Source organism: Pleurodeles waltl, chromosome 11 (assembly GCF_031143425.1).
Source record: "Pleurodeles waltl isolate 20211129_DDA chromosome 11, aPleWal1.hap1.20221129, whole genome shotgun sequence".
Classification (NCBI taxonomy): domain Eukaryota; kingdom Metazoa; phylum Chordata; class Amphibia; order Caudata; family Salamandridae; genus Pleurodeles; species Pleurodeles waltl.
The window spans coordinates 734,366,977-734,393,088 of record NC_090450.1 but is presented as its reverse complement, the minus strand read 5'-3'; positions in this window follow the sequence as shown (position 1 = coordinate 734,393,088).

Genomic DNA, 26,112 nt, shown 5'->3' with positions numbered 1-26,112 from the left:
ATAGTGGGTACCTTGTGGTACTTACACCTTGTGCCAGGTCCAGGTATCTCTTATTAGTAGAATAGAGGTGTTTCTAGCAGCTTAGGCTGGTAGAGGTAGCTATGGCAAAGCAGCTTAGGCTGAACTAGGAGACATGCAAAGCTCCTACTATGCCACTTATACTCAGGGGGGCAGGAGCCCACTAAACCCCGGATGAAGGTGCAAAAGGGCTGCCTCCGGGTGTAAGAAGCCAAAGATTCTGCAACAACGGAAGGTGCTAGGAACTTCCCCTTTGGTGAGAAGATGTCCCACAGCGTGCAGGAGGTTGCAGAAGTGTTTCCACGCAGAAATACCGCAAACAAGCCTTGCAAGCTGCAAGAGTCGGGTTGAGGATTTTGGGTGCTGTTGGGGCCCTCGAAGGACCAGGATGTCACCCCTTGGAGGAGGAGACAGAGGGGGCGCTCAGAGAGCCCACGCAGAAGCAGGCAGCACCCGCAGAAGTACCGGAACAGGCACTTAGAAGACCTGATGACAGCGGTTGTCTCAGAGTCACAAAGGAGGGTCCCACAACGTCAGAGTCCAACTCAGCGAGTTGGGCAATGCAGGACGGAGTGCTAGGGACCCAGGCTAGGCTGTGCACAAAGGAAGTCCTGGAAAAGTAAACAGAAGCCGGAGCAGCTGCAAATCACGCAGTACACAGATTTGCTGTCTGGTGTGGGGAGGCAAGGACTTACCTCCACCAAATTTGGACAGAAGGGCCACTGGACTGTGGGAGACACTTGGACCCAGCTCCTGTGTTCCAGGGACCACGCTCGTCAGGATGAGAGGGGACCCAGAGGACCTGTGATGCAGACGTTTGGTGCCTGCGTTGGCAGGGGGAAGATTCTGTCGACCCATGGGAGATTTATTCTTGGCTTCCAGTGCAGGGTGAAGGCAGAGAGCCCTCAGAGCATGCACCACCAGGAAACAGTCGAGAAAGCCGGCAGGATGAGGCGCTACAATGTTGCTGGTAGTCGTCTTTCTACTTTGTTGCGGTTTTGCAGGCGTCCTGGAGCAGTCAGCGGTCGATCCTTGGCAGAAGTCGAAGAGGGAAGTGCAGAGGAGCTCTGGTGAGCTCTTGCATTCGTTATCTTAGGAATAGCCCAGAGGAGAAACCCTAAATAGCCCAAAAAAGAGGTTTGGCTACTGAGAAAGGAGGTTTGGCTACTAAGAGAGGTAAGCACCTATCAGGAGAGGTCACTGATGTCACCTGCTGGCACTGGCCACTCAGAGCTGTCCATTGTGCCCCAACACCTCTGAATCCAAGATAGCAGAGGTCTGGGACACACTGGAGGAGCACTGGGCACCTCCTCTGGGAGGTGCTAGTCAGGGGAGTGGTCACTCCCCTTTCCTTTGTCCAGTTTCGCACCAGAGCAGGGCTGGGGGATCCCTGAACCGGTGTAGACTGGCGTATGCAGAGATGGGCACCATCTGTGCCCATCAAAGCATTTCCAGAGGCTGGGGGAGGCTACTCCTCCCCAGCCCTTCCAACTTATTTCCAAATGGAGAGGGTGTAACACCCTCTCTCAGAGGAAATCGTTTGTTCTGCCTTCCTGGAACCATGCTGCCCAGGCCCCAGGGGGGCAGAAACCTGTCTGAGGGGTTGGCAGCAGCAGCATCTGCAGTGGAGACCCCGGAAAGGCAGTTTGGCAGTACCCGGGTTCTGTGCTAGACACCCGGGATGCATGGAATTGTCCCTCCAATACCAGAATGGTATTGGTGTGACAATTCCATGATCCTAGACATGTTACATGGCCATGTTCGGAGTTACCATGGTGACGCTTCATATAGGTAGTGACCTATATATAGTGCACGCGTGTGATGGTGTCCCCGCACTCACAAAGTCTGGGGAATTTGCCCTGAACAATGTGGGAGCATCTTGGCTAGTGCCAGGGTGCCCACACACTAAGTAAATTGGCACCTAACCTTCACCAAGTGAGGGTTAGACATATAGGTGACTTATAAGTTACTTATGTGCAGTGAAAATGGCTGTGAAATAACGTGGATGTTATTTCACTCAGGCTGCAGTGGCAGTCCTGCGTAAGAATTGTCTGAGCTCCCTATGAGTGGCAAAAGAAATGCTGCAGCCCATAGGGATCTCCTGGAACCCCAATACCATGGGTACCTAGGTACCATATACAAGGGAATTATAAGGGGGTTCCAGTGGGCCAATGAGAATTGGTAAAATTATTCACTAGCCTGCAGTAACAACTTTAAAGCAAAGAGAGAGCATAAACTCTGAGGTTCTGGTTAGCAGAGCCTCAGTGATACAGTTAGGCACCACACAGGGAACACATATAGGCCACAAACTTATAAGCACTGGGGTCCTGACTAGCAGGATCCCAGTGACACATATGAAACACACTGACAACATAGGGTTTTTCACTATGAGCACTGGGCACTGGCTAGCAGGATCCCAGTGAGACAGTAAAACACCCTGACATATACTCACAAACAGGCTAAAAGTGGGGCTAACAGCGCTAGAAAGAGGCTACCTTCCTACACCTAGTTCAGCCTAAGCTGCTCTGCTATAGTTACCTCTATCAGCCTAAGCTGCTAGAACACTACGAATCTACTATTAAGGGACAACTGGACCTGGCACAAGGTGTAAGTACCATCAGGTAACCACTTTAAGCCAGGCCAGCCTCCTACAGGCATAATACATGCTGCAGCCCTTAGAGACCTCCCCTGGCCACAGGGCCCTTGGTACCAGTGGTGCCATTTACAAGGGACTTATCTGTGTGCCAGGGCTGTGCCAGTTGTGGAAACAAAGGTACAGTTTAGGGAAAGAACACTGGTATTGGGGCCTGGTTATCAGGGTCCCAGCACACCTTCAATCATAACTTACATCACCAAAAGGTAAAATGTCAGGGGGTAACCATGCCAAGGAAGGCATTTCCTTACACTGTGTGTCTGACGTGTTACATCAGTACTTGATAGACTCAGATCTGACCTCTCCCCAAGAATTGGGAAAGAAGACAGACAAACGGGTCAGAACAAGAGTGAGCATAAAAGCTCAAACAGGGGGTGACAAGGACAAGAAGAACGAAGGTGATAAGTCTCAGGACAAGGGTGGGGACAAACACAAAAGTAAAGACTTCTCATCAGGTCCACAAAACTCCTCTGGGGGAGGGAATAAACCGTTTTCTTCTTTTTCCTCTTCTGCACACACTAAAAAGCCTTGGTGCTATGCGTGCAGAGGTAAAGGCCATAGGCCAGGAGACAAATCTTATCCAGGTAGAGACCCTGAGCCTACCCCCACTACTACATCCACTTCCACATCTAGTGCCCCCAGTAGTAGTACTAATAGTTGTGGGACTACTAGCAATAGTCTAAGTAAAGGTGTGGTTGGGTTCACTTTTTGATCCATAAAAGAAACTGGGGTAGGTGTAGAAACCCCCAAGACAGTTTTTGTCTCACCTGGTGGCATTGGCCTTGCCACCTTAAAATGGTTAAGTACAAGCAGTCAATTCAGATAAATAGTGTTGAGGCCCAGGCCTACAGGGACACAGGTGCCAGTATCACTTTGGTGACTGAAAACTTGGTGTCACCTGCACAACACCCCTTAGGACAGAAGTACCAAATTATTGATGTCGATAACTCCACTCAGACTCTCCTCTTAGCTGTAGTGCAACTTAGCTGTGGTGGAGTTACTGGCCCTATGCAGGTGGTGGTGTTGCCTAGCTTACCAGTAGATTGTCTCTTAGGAAATGACCTAGAGGCCTCAGGTTGGGCTGAAGTAGAGTTTATGACCCATGCATCCATGCTGGGTATATCCAAAGAATTGTTTTCTTTAATCTCAAGTGAGATAAAATAAAGAAGAGAAGAAGCCCTGAAGCCTCAGGATCCTCCTCACACCACAGGTAAAAAGGGTATGAAAGTATCCCCTACTACTAAGGATATCATTCCTGTGGTGGGAGACAACCCTCCTAGGGTCCTGTACCAAAGGAGTCAAAAGCTACCACAGCTGGACTCCCAGAGGTAAAAGTACATCTCTGTGAGAAACCCAAGACAGAAAAGCATCCCGGCCCTGTCTTAGAAAATTTGGAGAAACCCTCCAGCCCTCCCAAAGAAACTTTAGTGCAGCACCCCTGCACTACCTCTAACACCATATGACAACAACCCTGTTCTTATGTAGAGCCCTTGGGACAGCAACCCTGTCCGGCTCTACCTCTACCCCAAGAGGGAAAGCAGCCCTGTCCTCTTTTAGAGCCATGGGGACAAACGTTTTGCCTTGCTCAAGCCTTGCTAAGACAGTATCCCTGTCTGGCATTACAATCCTTAGGACAGCAACCTGTCCTGACACAGGGTCTAAGGGACAGTCATCCTGCCCCACTTTAAAACTTTTTCATAACCTTAAACCTAAACCTTAAACCTACGGAATCTCAGAGTCCACAGTTTTACTGTTCTGTAACTAAAAGTAACCAAACAGGGTGGTTTACCTCCCCACAGGGAAGGGACCACACAGTGGAAGATAAAGGGAGTAACCACTTTATTACAGAGCTGCTCTCCACTTGTCACAATTTAAGTCTCAACTGGCCAAGGTTAGACTTATTGACCTTCGTTTGGGGGAGTTGTGTAGGAAAGTAGTATCTTTCTAGCTTGGTTACCTCCACTTTTGGCCTGCTTGTCAGTGTGTTTGACTATGTCTACTGGGATCCTGCGAACTGGTGCTCCCTTGTAATTCCCTAGTATATGGTACCTGGGTACCCAGGGCACTGGGGAATCAGGGGATCCCTATGGGCTGCAGCATTTCTTTTGCCACCCATAGGGAACCCATGCAAAGGCTTCTACAGGACTGCCATTGCAGCGTGTGCGAAAAGGTGCATACACCCTTTCCCTGCCAGCTACACTGCACCTGGTCACTTATAAGTCACCCCTATAGCACGCCCTTCAGCTCTGAGGGCAGGGTGCAGAGTACCTGTGTGTGAGGGCACCCCGCACTAGCAGAGGTGCCCCCACAACCATTTTCCCAGATTTCGTAAGTGCGGGACGCCATTTTACACTTGTACTGGACATAGGTCACTACCTATGTCCAGCTACATAATGGTGACTCTGAACATAGGCATGTTTGGTATCAAAAAGTTGTAATCATACCCCAAGGCTTTTGCAAGCATTGGTTGTATGATCCTATGCACTCTGGGGGCTCCTTAGAGGACCCCTAGTATTGCCATTCCAGCATTCTGAGGTTTTCCAGGCAGCCCCAGCTGCTACCACCTCTCAGACAGGTTTCTGCCCTCCTGTTGCTTGAGCAGCTCAAGCCCAGGAAAGCAGAACAATGGATTTTCTTTGTGAGTGGGGTGTTATACCCTCTCCCTTTGAAAATAGGTGTTACAGGCTTGGGAGTGGTAGCCTCCCCAAGCCACTGGAAATGCTTTGAAGGGCACATTTGGTGCCCTCCTTGCATAATCCAGTCTACACCGGTTCAGGGACCCCAAGTCCCTGCTCTGGCGCGCAACTGGACAAAGGAAAGGGGAGAGTGCCCACTCCCCTGTCCATCACCAACATGGGAGTGGTGCTCAGAGCTCCTCCAGAGGGTCCCTGGGTTTTGCCACCTTGGATTCCAAGTTGTCAGGGAACTGTGGGAACATCTGAGTGGCCAGTGCCAGCAGGTGACGTCAGAGCCCTCCCCTGATAGGTGCTTACCTGTGCAGCTGACCAATCCCCTTTCAGTGCTACTTAGGGTGTCTCTCTTGGGTGGTTCTTCAGATTAGGATTGCAAGACTCCAGCAGTAATCTTCTGCATCCTTTACTTCACCTTCTCACGGAAGAAACTGCATCTGGACCCTCAAAGAACTTCAACAAATAAGCAAAGATGACTTCTGCAACATTGTATCTTCAGCTCCTACCAGTAACTGCAACTGTTTCCCGGTCGTGCATCCTCAGAGGACAGCCAGTCTTCAGCCTGCACCAGAAGAACAAAGCAATCTCCCTTAGAGTGAAGGGGTAACTTCCGTGCTCCAGCAGGGACCTGTCTGGAATGACAACCGGCGGAGTGGGTCCCCTCTCCTGACAGGATGCTGCATCACGGTGGTGGACTGAAGTGGTTCCGATGGTCCGGAAGTCCTACTGTCCAACTTTGGTGGCGGTAAGAGCTTGCCTCCCCCACGCAAGACAGTACCCCCGTGCACAGCGTGTTTTGCAGTTGCCAAGGCCTGTTGGCATTCTTCCACAAAGTTCTTCGTGCACCATGCAGCTCCGACCCTCAGCACTCTATCCTGCGGCACACAGCTTCCTGTGTGGCTCTCTGGCACCCTTTGTTGTGGTGCTGCGTGAGCCTCCTTTTGTACCTTCTTTGTCCCCGAGCTGTGGGACTCCTGTGCGCGCTGCCTGGTCTTCTGAGGGCTCTTTCACTTGCTGGGAGCCCCTTCTGGGGTAGAGTCCACCAGGTTCCTCCTGGTCTTGGGCAGCACCATTTTCCGCTAACCGCACGTTTTGCGTGTGCAAAGGCGTGTTGGTGGGAATCCGGCAACACACACCAGACTGCAATCATCCATCCAGCATGGGACATCATCTGCACCAACCAGGAACCCGCATCAGTCTTCTTGGGTGCAATACTGACTTTTGTTCTTCACTGGAGGTTCTGCTTTTCCACCTTCATCTGGGTTAGCAGGGGTGCCTGTTCTCCCTGGACTGTTCTGTGATTCTTGGACTTGGTCCCCTTCTTCAACAGGTCGTCAGGTCCAGGAATCCATTGTTGGTGTCTTGCAGTCTCTTCTAGTTCTTGAATGATCGTCTTTCTCATGTTCTTGTGTGTTCTAGGAAAGTTACTGTGATTTACTCCTGCTTTCCCTGGCTCTCTGGAGGGTTCTATTACTTACCTTTGGTGTTTTCTAATACTCCCAGCACCCCTCTACACACTACACTTGCCTAGCTGGGAAACAGACATTCGCATTCCACTTTCTTTGTACATTGTGTCCCCCCTAGACCCATTTCTATCTATTGTGATTTTCACTATTGGCACTGTTTTACAGCTATTTCTGCATACTAGTATACATAATTTGTGTACTACTTACCTCCTAAGGGACTATGGTCTCTATGGTATTTTTGGCATTTGTGTCACCACAATAAAGTACCCTTATTTTTGTAACACTGAGTATTTTCTTTCATTTGTTTGAGTACTGTGTGACTACAGTGGTATTGCATGAGATTTGCATGTCTCCTAGATAAGCCTTGGCTACTCAGCTACTGCTACCTCTAGAGAGCCTGGCTTCTAGACACTGCCTACATTTCACTAATAAGGGATAATTGGACCTGGTACAAGGTATAAGTACCATAGGTACCCACTACATACCCGACCAGCCTCCTACAGCAGGTTTTAGGAGTGTGACTTTAAGGGATTCCCCTACTGGGGGTTAGGTTCCCCATGCATCTATGATCCTCATAAAGTGGCAGCAGATGTGGCTCAGCTGCTCGGCATACACCTTGTAGAATTGAGATGTCAGTCCGCTAGACCAGGGGCCTTATCTGCTGGTATAAAACCTGATGGCCTAAATTATGTCATCCGTGTTGAAGGGGATGTCTAAGCATAGTCTATGGCTGTTATTCAGCCAAAGCAATTGTATGGTATCAAACTAATCAGTGTGCTTGTAGGTGACACTTCTTCCTGGGATGTGTAGAGTGTGGCATAGAATCTAAGGATGGTCTGAGGAGTAGTGAGGTTCCCAGATGGGCCCCAGAAATTCAGCGATATATGAGCTCCTATATCTTTTTTGAGCAGGGTTGCAAGAGTCCTGACTGCTCTGCCTCCCTCCCCATAGTGGCATGTGGTGGCCTCCTTGTGTAAGAAGCACATCTCACTTTCTCCACTGTCTTCATACTGTGGAACTGCTCTGAAGAGTGCATGTCTGCCATGTCAAACTAGCACAACATGAGCCGGCATAGCTCACGCTCCATCATTTGCAGATCACAGGGGATTCCCAATAATTTAGATATGCATATTCCTCAAATGTAAGCCTTAAAGGCCCCCAAGACCGCTCTGGTAGAGTTGACTGTACAAGTGTTCTATATGAAATATTCAGTGCCTACATATCTCTGTATGAAAGAGGGTGTTATTGAGTGCATCTAAGGGGAGTGCCCACGTGAAGAGATGTTCGGAGGTGCCTCCAGTCAACAGAATCTGGGCTGCTGACACATAGTACGAGAGCATTCGTGCTAAACGCTTAACCCTTTCAGTCCACACGCATATATCTCTGGTGGCAAGCCAGTACTCGTTTCGTAACCACACTCCACAAGAGGTGGTCACCCAGGTACCCTCAGTTGGGTGGGGATGTCTGGCACGCTGGATATCAACCAAATCATGATAGGTCAAAAGGGAGTTTCTGTTTGCCACAGCACTGGGATGCAGTCACCAGTGAGAATGGGACCTGGCGACCTGAGGTTCTGGAATAAGACTGAAGTCACCTCCTGTAAGGAAATGCCTCCTTGGCATGGTTTCCCCCTGACTTTTTGCCTTTGCTGATGCCAAGTTATGATTTGAAAGTGTGCTGGGACCCTGCTAATCAGGCCCCAGCACCAGTGTTCTTTCCCTAAAGTGTACTTTTGTCTCCACAATTGGCACAACCCTGGCACCCAGATAAGTCCCTTGAAACTGGTACCCCTGGTACCAAGGGCCCTGATACCAGGGAAGGTCTCTAAGGGCTGCAGCATGTCTTATGCCACCCTAGGGATCCCTCACTCAGCCTGTGCATACTGCCTCTCAGCTTGTGTGTGCTGGTGGGGAGAAAATGACTAAGTCGACATGGTACTCCCCTCAGAGTGCCATGCCAACCTCACACTGCCTGTGGCATAGGTAAGTCACCCCTCTAGCAGGCCTTACAGCTCTAAGGCAGGGTGCACTATACCACAGGTGAGGGCATTTGTGCATGAGCACTATGCCCCTACAGTGTCTAAGCAAAACCTTAGACATTGTAAGGGCAGGGTAGACATAAGAGTGTATGGTCTGGGAGTTTGTCAAACATGAACTCCACAGTTCCATAATGGCTACACTGAAAACTGGGAAGTTTGGTATCAAACTTCTCAGCACAATAAATGCACACTGATGCCAGTGTACAATTTATTGTAAAATACACACAGAGGGCATCTTAGAGATGCCCCCTGAAAACATACCCAACTTCCAGTGTAGGCTGACCAGTTTCTGCCAGCCTGCCACACACCAGACATGTTGCTGGCCACATGGGTAGAGTGCCTTTGTCACTCTGTGGCCAGGAACAAAGCCTGTACTGGGTGGAGGTGCTTCTCACCTCCCCCTGCAGGCACTGTAACACCTGGCGGTGAGCCTCAAAGGCTCACCCCTTTTGTTACAGCACCCCAGGGCATCCCAGGTAGTGGAGATGCCCGCCCCTCCGGCCACTGCCCCCACTTTTGGCGGCAAGGCTGGAGGAGATAATGAGAAAAACAAGGAGGAGTCACTCATCAGTCAGGACAACCCCTAAGGCGTCCTGAGCTGAGGTGACCCCTGCCTTGAGAAATCCTCCATCTTGAGTTTGGAGGATTTCCCCAATAGGATTAGGGATGTGCCCCCCTCCCCACAGGGAGGAGGCACAAAGAGGATGTAGCCACCCTCAAGGACAGTAGCCATTGGCTACTGCCCTCCCAGATCTAACCACACCCCTTAATTCAGTATTTAGGGGCACCCCAGAACCTAGGAAACTAGATTCCTGCAACCTTAATAAGAAGGACTGCTGACCTGAAACCCTGCAGAGAAGACGGAGACGACAACTGCTTTGGCCCCAGCCCTACCGGCCTGTCTCCCAACTTCGAAGAAAACTGCAACAGCAACGCATCCAACAGGGACCAGTGACCTCTGAAGCCTCAGAGGACTGCCCTGCACCAAAGGACCAAGAAACTCCAGTGAACAGCGACCCTGTTCAAAAACCTGCAACTTCTTTGCAACAAAGAAGCAACTTTAAAGACTTCACGTTTCCCGACAGAAGTGTGAGACTTCCCACTCAGCATCCGACGCCCCTGGCTCGACCTGCAGAAAACAAACACCTCAGGGAGGACTCCCCAGCGACTGTGAGCCCGTGAGTAACCAGAGACAACCCCCTTGAGTCCCCACAGCGACGCCTGCAGAGAGAATCCAGAGGCTCCCCCTGACCGCGACGGCCTGTAACAAGGGACCCCACGCCTGGAACCAACACTGCACCCGCAGCCCCCAGGACCTAAAGGAACCGAACTCCAGTGCAGGAGCGACCCCCAGGCGACCCTCTGCCTAGCCCAGGTGGTGGCTGCCCCAAGGAGCCTCGCCTGTGCCTGCCTGCAACGTTGAAGTGACCCCCAGGTCCCTCCATTACTTCCTATCTAAAACCAGACGCCTGTTTGCACACTGCACCCGGCCGCCCCTGTGCCGCTGAGGGTGTACTTTCTGTGCCTTTTTGTGTCTTCCCTGGTGGCCTACAAAACCCCCCTGGTCTGCCCCCCGAGGACGCGGATACTTACCTGCTGGCAGACTGGAACCGGGGCACCCCTGTTCTCCATTGAAGCCTATGTGTTTTGGGCACCTCTTTGACCTCTGCACCTGACCGGCCCTGAGCTGCTGGTGTGGTAACTTTGGGGTTGCCTTGAACGCCCAACGGTGGGCTACATATGCCCCAACTTTGAGACTTGTAAGTGTTTTTCTTACCTTCAAACCTAACCTTTACTTACCTCCCCCAGGAACTGTTGATTTATGCACTGTGTCCACTTTGAAAATAGCTTATTGCCATTTTTACAAAGACTGTATATGATATTGCTTTTATTAAAAGTTCCTAAAGTATCTAAGTGAAGTATGTTACATTTAAAGCATTACTTGTAAATCTTGAATCTGTGGTTCTTAAAATAAACTAAGAAAATATATTTTTCAATATAAAAACCTATTGGTCTGGAATAAGTCTTTGAGTGTGTGTTCCTCATTTATTGCCTGTGTGTGTACAACAAATGCTTAACACTACTCTCTGATAAGCCTACTGCTCGACCACACTACCACAAAATAGAGCATTAGAATTATCTCTTTTTGCCACTATCTTACCACTAAGGGGAACCCTTGGACTCTGTGCACATAATTTCTTACTTTGAAATAGTATATACAGAGCCAACTTCCTACACCTCCCCTTCCTCATATCACTGGTAAGCGACCAAGGGCAACTACCATGTCCCGTATCTCAGCAAAGAAGCCCAAGGAGTCAACATTTGGGCTGTACACATCCAATTGTGACGCACCAACACAAAAGGACCCAACACAAAAATACATATCTGCCCCCTATAGCTCAGTGATGCTAGCATATCCCACTAATGTCCTCTCCTGAAAATTACAGGTAATTCAACCGGCGAATAGGCTAAATATGTGAAGATGTGTGCCTCTCCAATCCACCCCAAATGTAGCTGCCACAGGTCTGCTCCATGAGGTGAATTTCTTGCAGTACTGGATAAGCAAATGTTTGTCTTACTCTGCTCGAACCATTCAATCCCTGGATCCGCACCTGGCTGCTCCACTGACGGCACCATAGGGCGGGGAATTCCTCAGCAGTCTTCAAACGGTGTGCCTCCAAGTGGCTGCAGCGCCCGGTAGCAGCAGGTCCCCTACTGCCCAGGGCCAGACCACTATTGTCGGGCTGCCCTGGTGCCCCCTAGCAGGCTGCACGGTGCATCAGCACATACACTTGTGTCCACTGGGGCAGGATCTGGTGTCAAGAGCATGGATGGCGGCCTCTATGCATAGTAGTGTAGGATGATTTGACCACGCCAGCAGAGCCTCAGTTTGTGACAGCCATCTTGCTGTCTGGCTCTTTGGCGGCCTCCGTCTTCTGAAATATTTTCCTCTGCCATCCAAGATCTGCCAAACTGGCTTGGCACAGCTGGGCCCACATGTATGGAATCAGGGATGTGAGCCTTGATCTTTTCTGTGGGATACAATTTAGCCATGAATCCTGGGAGATTCATTTTTTCCAGATATTTCTACTCATTCAATATCACCTACTTCACAAAATCATGAATCAGCATAGCAACACATGATGATTTCTTTTCACTGCCTCAGAACACAATCATTGGCAGTACTAGGCACACAATCAATTGGAAATCCCATATTTTCTTTGATATGACTTACTACCTCTGGTAAAGCCTCTCTGGAATTAGATTTCCCTTTAAAATCCTTTACGAGGGTGGGGGAATCATCAGATTTGCCCCATTTAGAAACATTAAGGGGCATATTTATACTCCGTTTGTGCCGAATTTGCGTTGTTTTTTTCGACGCAAATTCGACGCAAAACTAACTCCATATTTATACTTTGGCGTTAGACGCGTCTAGCGCCAAAGTTCATGGAATTAGCGTCATTTTTTTGCGTGAACACCTTCCTTGCGTTAATGATATGCAAGGTAGGCGTTCCCGTCTTAAAAAATGACTCCGATGCTATTGCGTCGGATTTATACTCCCGGGCAAAAATGACGCCCGGGAGTGGGCGGGACTAAAAAACCTGCATTTGCGCTGGATTTTAGCGCCTGGGTCAGGGCAGGCGTTAAGGGACCTGTGGGCTCAGAATGAGCCCAGAGGTGCCCTCCCAAGCCCCCAGGGACACCCCCTGCCACCCTTGCCCACCCCAGGAGGACACCCAAGGATGGAGGGACCCACCCCAGGGAAGAAAAGGTAAGTTGTGGTAAGTATTTTTTTTTTTTTTTAATTTGGCATAGGGGGGCCTGATTTGTGCCCCCCTACATGCCACTATGCCCAATGACCATGCCCAGGGGACAGAAGTCCCCTGGGCATGGCCATTGGGCAAGGGGGCATGACTCCTGTCTTTGCTAAGACAGGAGTCATTGCAATGGGGGATGGGCGTCGTAAAAAAATGTCGCAAATCGGGTTAAGACGATTTTTTTGCCTCAGCCTGACTTGCCCCATTTTTGGACGCCCAAACACCATTTTTTCCTACGCCGGCGCTGCCTGGTGTACGTGGTTTTTTTTCACGCACACCAGGCAGCGCCGGTCGGCTAACGCCATTCAATAAATACTGCGCCCGCATGGCGCTTCAGAATGGCGTTAGCCGGCGCTAATTTTTTTGGCGCTAAACTGCGTTAGCGCAGTTTTGCGTCAAAAAGTATAAATATGGCCCTAAACTACCAAAATTAACCTGCAAGCTCAGGACCGCCAACCCCTCTTGTTCTTTTTGAGAGAGGCAAGAGTCTCCAAAATGATTCTCTTTTGTCTCTCCTCATCCATTCCTCCCCCTCTCAATCTGTTAGGCGATGGAGAACGAGACCTTGATCTCCCAGATGATTAGGAGACGAGGAGGGAGTGACATGCCATCTTTTTTAAGGAAAAATTCTGCATTGTTCAGTTCAGTTGTCCTCGTGTGAAAGCGCACTCCCAACAGGTTTTATAAACGGGAAGAAAAAGCAAAGCCAGCAACTCACAGTGAATTCTTTAAGCAGAGTGCGCTTTCACATGAGGACAACTTCGTTTTTGCTATAATTAACCGGCCTGTCCAGCGGGGAAAGCAGCACCACTGCACATCGAAGTTGGTATGTGTGACTAAAATGGATTGTCACATATGAGCAATCAGGTTGGGATATTTACAGCAAATCTGACAATTTTACTTTGGATTTGCCTACCTAGGTTTTTGCACTTTGTCTAATTATTTCGTTTGGCTCCAGCAACCCACTTGGGGCAGAATGAAAAAATTGCAGGACTACCACAACCAGCATGCACTGTTACACACTTGAGAGGCCCACTGGGGCAAGGCTGGTATTTAAAATAGACTAATCAGGTTCCTGTAATTAGACAAGCTGAAGCCATGCAATCGGTCTTTTCACTAAGAAAAAATGCCTGGAACTCTTCCAGCACTGGCTGCACCTACGAGGGTGAAACACTTTTATATTTTTCTCTGCTGATGAAGGGATTGACCCAGAAACACGTGTCCAGAGATGATTTTACAACATAAGGCCTGGAATAATGAAACTGCTTAAAGCAGTGGTTCCCAACCTGTGGTCCGGGGACCCCTGGGGGTCCGCAAAGCCCTCTCAGGGGGTCCGCGACTGCTTAGAAAATGAATAAATATTAACAAATAATGACAAATTAGGTCCCAAGCTTCCGGTAATGACTCCGTGGGGGTCCCTGGATTCCAATGATGATTCAGTGGGGGTCCCTGGGTTCCATTAATGACACAGTGGGGGTCCACAGAAGTCAAAAGGTTGGGAACCACTGGCTTAAAGAATTCACTGTGAGTTGCTGGCTTGGCTTTTTCTTCCCGTTTATATAACCTGCTGCGAGTTGTGTCCACTGGGGCAGGATCTGGTGTCAAGAGCATGGGTGGCGGCCCCTATGCATAGTAGTGTAGGATGATTTGGCCACGCCGGCAGATCCTCACTTTGTGACAGCCATCTTGCTCTCTGGCTCTTTGGCGGCCTCTGTTTTCTAAAATAACAGTAATAAGTAGGAATTGGCACAAGAAACAACAAGCATTGGTAACAATTAGTGAAAAATATTTAGGGCCTTAGGGGAGGACCAAACCATATACTAAAATAGTGGAATGCATTCAAAGTGAAGTCCCCCACCCCAGGATATGGAGTCATTAGAGGGGTGCTAGAAGAACTAAGAACACCAAGAGTTGAGTACCTGAGTGACCCCCAGCCACCAGGAGAGCAGACGTAGGTACCTGGTCTTCCCCAGAACTAGCAAGAGGACTTAGGAAATGGATTGTGCAATAACAGGACTAGACTAGGGGAAACCAAAGGTGGATTATGGCTATAGAGGATCTGCAAAAAAAGGGGACAGAGTCCAGTCCACAATGGAGTATGCAGTAAGGGGCAGCAGCCACTACCCACCATTCTGAGGATGGAGTTCCAGGTTGAGGGGGGAAGTAGAAGACCAGCTGTGGAGCCCAGGAGCTGAAGCGGAGTCCTTGGAGCAGTGCAGATGGTGTCCCACGTCAGTCGCCAAGTTGGAGATGGTCAGTGGTTTAGGAGAACCACCAACAAACCTTGGCAAATGCAAGAAGAAGCGAAAGAAGATTTGCAAGGCTAAAGAGGACAAGCAAGGTCCAGTGGACTCGACCCTTGGAGGGGCGTCCGGGCTGACCCTCAGCAGTCAGGAGAGCCATAAGAAGAAGTCCCAGCCCCCAATGGCAGCAGTCACGGTAGGTTGCAGTGAGGCCCAATCAGCACACATGGAGAGGAGTCACAAGTCCCTGGAGCAGCAAACAGGAGACTGTCCTTGGCAGGATGACGTGCTGGAGGCCTGGGCTACTCAGAGCCTGAAGACTCCTTGGAGAAGGAGTCAACAAGCCTTGGTTGCTGAAAGAGTCGTGGTGCACAGGGATGATGTCCTGCAATGAGAAGCAAGGGCTCACCATCTCCCAAATTAGACAGCAGGCAGAGAGTACCTGCAGGGGAGTGACTCCTTCACTCCAAGGGAGATTCCTTCTGGTTTCCTAGTGAAGTCTTGCCGACCCCAGAGGAAACACAGCAGAGGAATTGTTGCAGTTGTTGGAAGGAGCTGGTGAAGCAATGTTGCATGGAAAGGTCGTCTCAGGAGTTGCAGTCTTGTCAGTTCCTTAAGTGACCAGTTGCAGCTCTGGTGGCTGGGAGCAGAAGTAAACTATATACAGGATTCCTGGTGGAGTATTGCATGTCGAATATGGGGACTCAACTGCAAGGGAGTCCCTAAATAGCCCTAAAAGGGGGTTTGGTCACCTTGCAAGGTGACCACCAATCAGGAGAGTCTCTGATGACACCTGCCTGACCTGGCCACTCAGATGCTCCCAGGGGCCTCTGCGCAGCTTGGTTTCAAGATGGCAGAATCCAATGGACACCTGGAAGAGCTCTCATCACCTGATGGACAGGGGAGAGGTCACTCCCCTTTCCTTCGTCCAGTTTCTCACCAAAGCAGGGACCGGGGGTCCCTACACTGGTGCAAACCAGTTCATCCAAGGAGGGCATCAAATGTGCTGTTGAAAGCAAACCGGTGGCTTGGGAAGGCTACCCCTCCCAAACCTTCTAACACCTATTTCCAAGGGAGAGGGTGCTGCCAACCTCTCCCAAAGGAAAATCCCTTTGTTCTGCCTTCCCCTGCATGAGCCGGTCAAGCAGCAGGACAGCAGAAACCTGTCTGAGGGGTGGCAGCGCCGGGTGACCAGGAAAACCCTAGAAGACTGGTAGGAGCTATACTGGATGGTCCTCTACGAAGCCCACAGAGTGCATGGAATCATGCAAAAATACTGGCAAGAGTAGTGGGGTATGATTCCGACATGTTTAATACCAAACATGCCCAGGTTCGGAGTTACCATTATGTAGATTGACATGGGTCCAGTATACAGGTAAAATGGCATCCCAGCACTTACGAAGTCCAGTGCAATGGAACTGGAGTTCGTAGGGGCGCCTCTGCTCGTGCAGGGTTGCCCTCACACACAGAAACCTGCACCCTGCCCTTTGGGCTGGTAGAGCCTACCACAGGGGTGACTTACAGTGACCTGGTGTAGTGACCTGTGGTGAAAGGGTGCATGCACCATTTCATGCAGGCTCCAATGGCATGCCTGCAGACACATTTTGCATGGGCACCCATGGATGGCATAATACATGCTGCAGCCCGTGGGGGAACCCTGGTGCCCCAATACCCTGGGTACCTAAGTACCATATACTAGGTGTGAGAGGGGCTCTTTTTGACATGGTCATCCCCCCCACTTTTTGCATGATGTTGATGTGTCCTAGATATTGTAGTGCCCAGGGCCCCTGCTAACCATGTTCACTGGGCCAGAGCGCTTTCCCTAAATCTGTTGTGATGCATTTGCACAATACACCCTTACCTACCACTATAAGTCTCTAGTAAGTGGGCACCTATGTGCCCAGGGCATAGGATACTATAGGTATGCCCCTGAGGGCAGCAGCACTGATTGTGGCACCCTCTAGGGCCAAGCATCCAGATGCACCCAGCACTGCCCATGCAGGCTGAGTATACATGGGCAAACCTAAAAATGCAAACTTGACAGGGCACACTACCTGTGTGCCCTCTCCACCATACACTGCATTTACTATGGGTAAAACACCCCTCTGGCAGGCCTTTCAGTCCTAGGGCAGGGTGCACCATATAATATGTGAGGGCATAGCTACATGGGCAATATGCCCCCACTGCGTACTTGCCAAACCTGGGACGTAATGAGTGAACAGAGCAGCCCTTTTAATACATGTGCTGGACACTGGTCAACATGAGTTTCCCAGCTAAATGATGGCCACTCTGAACTCTGGGTTGTTGGGAAATGTAAGGAAATGACTCCCTGTTGTAGTTACCCCCCACTTTTTGTCTGATACTGATGCTGACTTGACTGAGACGTGTGCTGGGACCCTGCTAACCAGGCCCCAGCACCAGTGTTCTTTCACCTAAAATGTACTATTGTTTCCACAATTAGCACACCCCTGGCACACAGATAAGTCCCTTATAAAAGGTACCAGTGGTACCAAGGGCCCTGTGACCAGGGAAGGTCCCTTAGGGCTGCAGCATATGTTGTGCCACCCTAAGGGACCCCTCACCTAACACATGCACACTGCCATTGCAGATTGTGTGTGTTGGTGGGGAGAAAAAGGCAAAGTCGACATGGCATCCCCCTCAGGATGCTATGCACACAAAATACTGCCTGTGGCATAGTTAAGTAACCCCTATAGCAGGCCGTACAGCCCTAAGGCAGGGTGCACTATACCACAGGTGAGGGCATAGCTGCATGAGCAATATGCCCCTACAGTGTCTAAGTCTATTCTTAGACATTGTAAGTACAGTTGTGGCCATATTAAGTATATGGTCTGGGAGTTTGTCAAAAACAAACTCCACAGCTCCATAATGGCTACACTGAATACTGGGAAGTTTGGTATCAAACTTCTCAGAATAATAAACCCACACTGATGCCAGTGTTGGATTTATTAAAAAATGCACACAGAGGGCACCTTAGAGATGCCCCCTGTATTTTACCCAATTGTTCAGTGCAGGACTGACTTGTCTGTGCCAGCCTGCTGCTGAGAGACGAGTTTCTGACCCCATGTGGTGAGGGCCTTTGTGCTCTTTGAGGACAGAAACAAAATCCTGCTCTCGGTGGAGGTGCTTCACACCTCCCCCCTGCAGGAACTGTAACACCTAGCAGTGAGCCTCAAAGGCTCAAGCTTCGTGTTACAATGCCCGAGGGCACTCCAGCTAGTGGAGATGCCTGCCCCTGGACACAGCCCCCAATTTTGGCGGCAAGTCCAGGGGAGATAATGAGAAAAACAAGGAGGAGTCACCCACCAGTCAGGACAGCCCCTAAGGTGTCCCGACCTGAGGTGACCCCTGCCTTTAGAAATCCTCCATCTTGATTTTGGAGGATTCCCCCAATAAGAATAGGGATGTGCCCCCCTCCCCTCAGGGAGGAGGCACAAAGAGGGTGTAGCCACCCTCAAGGACAGTAGCCACTGGCTAATGCCCTCCCAGACTTAAACACACTCCTAAATGCAGTATTTAGGGGCTCCCCAGAACCTAGGAAACTAGATTCCTGCAACCTGAAGACGAAGAAGGACTGCTGACCAGAAGCCCTGCAGAGAAGACGGAGACACCAACTGCTTTGGCCCCAGCCCTACCGGCCTGTCTCCCCACTTCAGGAAAAACTGCAACAGCGACGCGTCTCCCAGGGTCCAGCGACCTCTGAAGCCTCAGAGGACTACCCTGCATCTAAAAGGACCAAGAACTCCTGAAGACAGCGGCCCTGTTCCACAAAGACTGCAACTTTGCAACAAAGAAACAACTTTTAAAGGACTCCACGTTTCCCGCCGGGAGCGTGAGACTTTCCACTCTGCACCCGACACCCCCGGCTTGACCTGCAGAGAAACAACACTACAGGGAGGACTCCCCAGCGACTGCGATCCTGTGAGTAGCCAGAGTTGACCCCTGTGAGAAAGTAGCCTCTTTCTAGCCTTGTTACCCCCACTTTTGGCCTGTTTGTGAGTATATGTCGGGTGTTTTCACTGTCTCACTTGGATCCTGCTAGCCAGGGCCCAGTGCTCATAGTGAAAACTCTATGTTTCAGTATGTTTGTTATGTGTCACTGGGACCCTGCTAGTCAGGACCCCAGTGCTCATAAGTTTGTGGCCTATATGTATGTGTTCCCTGTGTGATGCCTAACTGTCTCACTGAGGCTCTGCTAACCAGAACCTCAGTGGTTATGCTCTCTCTGTACAAATTGTCAGTAATAGGCTAGTGACCGATTTCACCAATTTACATTGGCATACTGGAACACCCTTATAATTCCCTAGTATATGGTACTGAGGTACCCAGGGTATTGGGGTTCCAGGAGATCCCTGTGGGCTGCAGCATTTCTTTTGCCACCCATAGGGAGCTCAGACCATTCTTACACAGGCCTGCCACTGCAGCCTGAGTGAAATAACGTCCACGTTATTTCACAGCCATTTACCACTGCACTTAAGTAATTTATAAGTCACCTATATGTCTAACCTTTACCTGGTAAAGGTTGGGTGCTAAGTTACTTAGTGTGTGGGCACCCTGGCACTAGCCAAGGTGCCCCCACATTGTTCAGGGCAAATTCCCCGGACTTTGTGAGTGCAGGGACACCATTACACGCGTGCACTATACATAGGTCACTACCTATGTATAGCTTCACAATGGTAACTCTGAACATGGCCAGGTAACATGTCTAAGATCATGGAATTGTCACCCCAATGCCAGATGGCATTGGGGAGACAATTCCATGATCCCCCGAGTCTCTAGCACAGACCCGGGTACTGCCAAACTACCTTTCCCGGGGTTTCACTGCAGCTGCTGCTGCTGCCAACCCCTCAGACATGTTTCTGCCCTCCTGGGGTCCAGCCAGGCTTGGCCCAGGAAGGCAGAACAAAGGACTTCCTCAGAGAGAGGGTGTTACACCCTCTCCCTTTGGAAAAAGGTGTCAGGGCTGGGGAGGAGTAGCCTCCCCCAACCTCTGGAAAAGCTTTGATGGGCACAGATGGTGCCCATCTCTGCATAAGCCAGTCTACACCGGTTCAGGGATCCCCCAGCCCTGCTCTGGCGCGAAACTGGACAAAGGAAAGGGGAGTGACCACTCCCCTGACCTGCACCACCCCTGGGAGGTGCCCAGAGCTCCTCCAGTGTGCTCCAGACCTCTGCCATCTTAGAAACAGAGGTGCTGCTGGCACACTGGACTGCTCTGAGTGGCCAGTGCCAGCAGATGACGTCAGAGACTCCTTCGGATAGGCTCCTCCAGGTGTTGCTAGCCTATCCTCTCTCTTAGGTAGCCAAACCTCCTTTTCTGGCTATTTAGGGTCTCTGCTTTGGGGAATTCTTTAGATAACGAATGCAAGAGCTCATCAGAGTTCCTCTGCATCTCTCTCTTCACCTTCTGCCAAGGAATCGACTGCTGACCGCGCTGGAAGCCTGCAAAACTGCAACAAAGTAGCAAAGACGACTACTGCGACCTTGTAACGCTGATCCTGCCGCCTTCTCGACTGTTTTCCTGGTGGTGCATGCTGTGGGGGTAGTCTGCCTCCTCTCTGCACTAGAAGCTCTGAAGAAATCTCCTGTGGGACGGCGGATTCTTCCCCCTGCAACCGCAGGCACCAAAGAACTGCTTCACCGGTCCTCTGGGTCTCCTCTCAGCACGACGAGCGCGGTCCCTTGAACTCAGCAACTCTGTCCAAGTGACTCCCACAGTCCAGTGACTCTTCAGTCCAAGTTTGGTGGAGGTAAGTCCTTGCCTCCCCACGCTAGACTGCATTGCTGGGAACCGTGTGATTTGCATCTGCTCCGGCTCCTGTGCACTCTTCCAGGATTTCCTTTGTGTACAGCCAAGCCTGGGTCCCCGACACTCTAACCTGCAGTGCACGACCTCCTGCGTTGTCCTCCGGCGTCGTGGGACCTTCCTTTGTGACTTCGGGTGAGCTCCGGTTCACTCCACTTCATACTGCCTGTTCCGGCACTTCTGCAGGTGCTGCTTGCTTCTGAGTGGGCTCCTTGTCTTGCTGGGTGCCCCCTCTGTCTCCTCACGCAATTGGCGACATCCTGGTCCCTCCTGGGCCACAGCAGCATCCAAAAACCCTAACCGCGACCCTTGCAGCTAGCAAGGCTTGTTGGCGGTCTTTCTGCACGGAAACACCTCTGCAAGCTTCTTCACGGCGTGGGACATCCATCCTCCAAAAGGGGAAGTTCCTAGTCCTCTTCGTTCTTGCAGAATCCACAGCTTCTACCATCCGGTGGCAGCTTCTTTGCACCCACAGCTGGCATTTCCTGGGCATCTGCCCACTCCCGACTTGATCGTGACTCTTGGACTTGGTCCCCTTGTTCCACAGGTACTCTCGTCTGGAAATCCATTGTTGTTGCATTGCTGGTGTTGGTCTTCCTTGCAGAATTCCCCTATCACGACTTCTGTGCTCTCTGGGGAACTTAGGTGCACTTTGCACCCACTTTTCAGGGTCTTGGGGTGGGCTATTTTTCTAACCCTCACTGTTTTCTTACAGTCCCAGCGACTCTATACGAGCTCACATAGGTTTGGGGTCCATACGTGGTTGACATTCCACTTCTAGAGTATATGGTTTGTGTTGCCCCTATCCCTATGTGCTCCCATTGCATTCCATTGTGACTATACATTGTTTGCACTGTTTTCTATTGCTATTACTGCATATTTTGGTATTGTGTACATATATCTTGTGTATATTTGCTATCCTCATACTGAGGGTACTCACTGAGATACTTTGGCATATTGTCATAAAAATAAAGTACCTTTATTTTTAGTATATCTGTGTATTGTGTTTTCTTATGATATTGTGCATATGACACTAGTGGTACTGTAGGAGCTTCACTCGTCTCCTAGTTCAGCCTAAGCTGCTCTGCTAAGCTACCTTTTCTATCAGCCTAAGCTGCTAGACACCCCTCTACACTAATAAGGGATACCTGGACCTGGTGCAAGGTGTAAGTACCCCTTGGTACCCACTACAAGCCAGGCCAGGCCAGCCTCCTACAACCCCCCTCCCCGGAGTCTGCAACTCCTGCAGAGGGAATCCAAAGGCTCCACGTGACCGCGACTGCCTGCTTCAAAGAACCCGACGCCTGGTAAAGACACTGCACCCACAGCCCCCAGGACCCGAAGGATCCGACCTCCAGTGCAGAAGCGACCCACAGGTGGCCCTCTCCCTTGCCCAAGTGGTGGCTATCCCGAGGAGCCCCCCCACCCTTGCCTGCCTGCTTCGCTGAAGAGACCCCTGGGTCTCCCATTAAAACCAATAGCAAACCTGACACCTGTTTTCACTCTGCACCCGGCTGCCCCTGTGTCGCTGAGGGTGTACATTTTGTGCTGACCTGTGTCCCCCCCGGTGCCCTACAAAACCCCCCTGGTCTGCCCTCCGAAGTCACGGGTACTTACCTGCTGGCAGACTGGAACCGGGGCACCCCATTCTCCATTGAAGCCTATGCGTTTTGGGCACCACTTTGACCTCTGCACCTGACCGGCCCTGAGCTGCTGGTGTGGTAACTTTGGGGTTGCCCTGAACCCCCAATGGTGGGCTACCTTGGCCCAACTTTGAACCCTGTAGGTGTTTTACTGACCTGCAAAACTAACCAATACTTACTTCCCCCAGGAACTGTTGAAAATTGCACTGTCTAGTTTTAAAATAGGTTATTGCCATTTTTGCTAAAACTGTACATGATATTGTGTTGATTCAAAGTTCCTAAGATACCTGAGTGAAATACCTTTCATTTGAAGTATTACTTGTAAATCTTGAACCTGTGGTTCTTAAAATAAACTAAGAAAATATATTTTTCTATATAAAAAGCTATTGGCCTGGAATTGTCTTTGAGTGTGTGTGTTCCTCATGTATTGCCTGTGTGTGTACAACAAATGCTTAACACTACCCTCTGATAAGCCTACTGCTCGACCACACTACCACAAAATAGAGAATTAGAATTATCTCTTTTTGCCACTATCTTACCTCTAAGGGGAACCCTTGGACTCTGTGCATGCTATTTCTTACTTTGAAAATAGTACACACAGAGCCAACTTCCTACATTGGTGGATCAGCGGAGGGGTACAAGACTTTGCATTTGCTGGACTACTCAGCCAATACCTGATCACACTACTAAATTCCAAAAACTGTCATTAGAAACTGATTTTTTGAAATTTGAGCTATTTTTCTAAATTTTTAAAAGCCCTGCTAGGGCCTTGTGTTAGTCCCTGTTAGCATTTCTTTTGGAGTTTAAAAGTTTTGTAAAATTTGATTTAAGTTCTAAAGATAGTTTTAGATTCTTAAAAAATATTCCAACTTTTAGAGAAATAATGTCTACTGCAGAAGAGACGGTGGTGGAGCTCAACTTCACCCCTTACCTGCATCTTAGGATGTCAGAGTTAAGGACTCTCTGCAAAATCAAAAAGATAAAAACTGGGTCCAACTCTACCAAAGTACAGCTCCAGGAGCTTTTGGCAGAGTTCAAAGGGGACCACCCCTCTGAGGATAATCCTTCAGATGGGGAAATTAGTGAACAGGAGGATGACTTCCCCCCTCCTGTCCTAAATAGGGAGAACAGGGTCCCTCAAACCCTGACTCCTCAAATCATAGAGAGACTGGTTCTTCCACAGGGGAGACCAGTACCTCTGAAAGCATTGAGGGCAGCCTCAATGAAGAGGACCTCCTGTTAGCTAGGATGGCCAAAAGATTGGCTTTGGAGAAGCAGCTCCTAGTCATAGAAAGGGAAAGAAAGGAGATGGGTTTAGCTCCCATCAATGGTGGCAGCAACTTAAATAGGGTCAGAGAGAATACTGACATCCTAAAAATCCCCAAAGGGATTGTAACAAAATATGAAGATGGTGATGACATCACCAAATGGTTCACAGCTTTTGAGAGGGCTTGTGCAACCAGAAAAGTAAACAGATCTCACTGGGGTGCTCTCCTTTGGGAAATGTTCACTGGAAAGTGTAGGGATAGATTCCTCACACTCTCTGGAAAAGATGCAGAATCCTATGACCTCATGAAGGCTACCCTGATTGAGGGATTTGGATTCTCAACTGAGGAGTACAGGATTAGGTTCAGGGGGGCTCAAAAATCCTCGAGCCAGACCTGGGTTGATTTTGTAGACTACTCAGTGAAAACACTGGATGGTTGGGTAACTGGAAATGAAGTGCATGACTATGTTGGGCTTTATAATTTGTTTATGAAAGAACACATTTTAAGTAACTGCTTCAATGAAAAGTTGAATCAGTATCTGGTAGACCTAGTTCCAATTTCTCCCCAAGAATTGGGAAAGAAGGCAGACCACTGGGTCAAGACTAGGGTAACCAAATCTTCCACTGTGGGTGACCAAAAGAAAGGGGTTACAAAGCCTCCCCAGGAGAAAGTGGGTGACACTAGAAACAAAGAGAACGAGTACTCTGTAGGCCCCCAAAAACCAGACCAGGTGGGTGGGCCCCAAGACACAACCCAAAACAAAGGTGGGTACCAGGGTAAGAACTGGGATGCCACTAAGGCATGGTGCCAAAACTGTAGACAGACAGGGCACCACACCAAGGACACTTCATGTCCCAAACACAAACCCCCTAGCAAAATCCCAAGGGTGACCAGTGTAGCCATTGGGGATGACTCCTCAGATGAGGAGGTCTTCATAGCCTTCAACTGGAAAAAGGGCCCAACAAGTGAGTTTGAGATTCCAGAGGGAAGTAGACACTTCCACCACCTACTGGTGAATGGAATCCCAGCCACTGCCCTGAGAGACACTTGTGCCAGTCACACTATTGTGCATGACAGGCTGGTGTTCTCAAACCAGTACATCCCAGGTGAGACTGACAGAGTAAGAGTTAGCCCAGACAGGGTCACTGATAGGCCTGTGGCTTTTGTGCCCATAGAAGTGGGTGGGACTTTTAGCTGGAGAAGGGTGGTAGTCAGTACAGACCTCCCCCTTGATTGTCTCCTTGGAAATGACTACTCAGAGGTTAGTCAGAGCCAAAGAGAGGAACTGGTCCAGTGCCAGCCCTCTCCCAAGAATTCTGGAGGTGCTACCCCTGCAGTAACTGCAAGTAGGCCCCAAAAGAAAAAGAAAGGAAAACAGAGTAAGAAACGTGGACAACCTTTAGCCAAGGTTCCAGCAAGCCAAGGAGATTCTGCTCCAGTAGGGGAGAACTCCAAAAATGGCACTGGTAAAGTCCAACCTGACCCACAAGAAGTCCTGGCTAGTCAGGCAAATGTTAAACCTGAGTGGGTGGCTCCTCAGTTAACAGAAGATAGAGTGGAAGAAGGGTGTTTACTACAAGATGTAGTAACCCCCCACTCTTACACAGCAGACAGGCACCCTGAACCCAAAGAAGCCTAAAACGTAGCTCCTTCCCTTGCAGGTGAAGAGCTAAAGGTGTGGTTCTGGGCACTGACAGCTGTCAGTGGCCTCTGCTGGGTGTTAGCCTTTATGGCTGCACTATCCTTGGCATGGTGGTCTGACCCCATGCCAAATAGCAAGTTAGGCCCCCTCACCCTGTTGGTCATAGTGGGGTTACTCCAGCTCTGGGTAACCTCTTTGGGTAAGCTAGGGGTGACCCTGGCTAAAATCAGATTAGCAGAGGTGGATACCTCTAACCCCAAAATAGAGAGAATGGGTGAAAACATTAAAAGCACAGACAAGAGGCAATTCAGACCAGGTCCTATCACTGTGGAAGTGGGTCAGTTCCCCAGAGGGAATGACCTGAACAGGAGGATGTAAGGCAGAGTAGGCCCTGCAACAAACCAGCCTATTTCCTCTACTCTTCCTCGCCTGACAGACTAGGAAGACTCTCCCAGCTTTGGCTGAGTCTCCTGGCCTGTGGGCTGGGGGGGGGGCTTGTGTAAGGAAATGGCTCCCTGTTGTAGTTACCCCCCACTTTTTGCCTGATACTGATGCTGACTTGACTGAGAAGTGTGCTGGGACCCTGCTAACCAGGCCCCAGCACCAGTGTTCTTTCACCTAAAATGTACCATTGTTTCCACAATTGTACCCAAGAAAGCATTCTTCTTACTGGTTACCATTGGCTTTGTGTTTTGTCACTCATATTTGCTGGCTTTATTTTCTTTAGCCTATCCAGCATGTAATTGTCTCTCCTGTGGAGCATAGCTTGCTTACCAGCTGATTGGCTCCTTCTATTTTTCCACAATTGT